At 37.4% G+C, this 313-nt stretch overlaps 1 protein-coding gene across 1 annotated transcript in view; it reads left to right on the top strand.

Annotated features, from left to right (window-relative positions):
- The window catches only part of LOC103740253 (gamma-interferon-inducible protein 16-like), a 58,461-nt gene that overhangs the window by 13,383 nt on the left and 44,765 nt on the right, over nt 1-313 (top strand). The window lies entirely within an intron of this gene.

The raw sequence follows: 313 nt of genomic DNA, 5'->3' as shown, positions 1-313 counted from the left end.
TAATCAGCCTGAAATGAAGAAGGGTGAAACACTCAGTAAGCCAATTAGAAACAGCAGGAGAAAGCTTCACCAATAGGATGAATGAAATGGAAAACAGAGTATCAAGACTGGAAGATAAAGTGGACAAACTAGACCACTCAAGCAAAAATTATGAAAAAATTAAGAAAGCACAAGACTGGAATATGCAGGAATTGTGTGACACCATTAAAAGACCAAACTTAGGAATCATAGGCATACAGGAAGAAGAAGAATCCCAAGACAATGGCATGGACCAGATCTTCAACAGAATTGTGGAAGAAAATTTCCCAAACTT

The sequence above is a fragment of the Nannospalax galili genome, unplaced genomic scaffold, assembly GCF_000622305.1.
Source record: "Nannospalax galili isolate Female #2095 unplaced genomic scaffold, S.galili_v1.0 scaffold579, whole genome shotgun sequence".
In the NCBI taxonomy this organism is placed as follows: Eukaryota; Metazoa; Chordata; class Mammalia; order Rodentia; family Spalacidae; genus Nannospalax; species Nannospalax galili.
The sequence above is the reverse complement of the archived record's forward strand: the minus strand, read 5'-3'. Positions and strand labels throughout refer to the sequence as shown.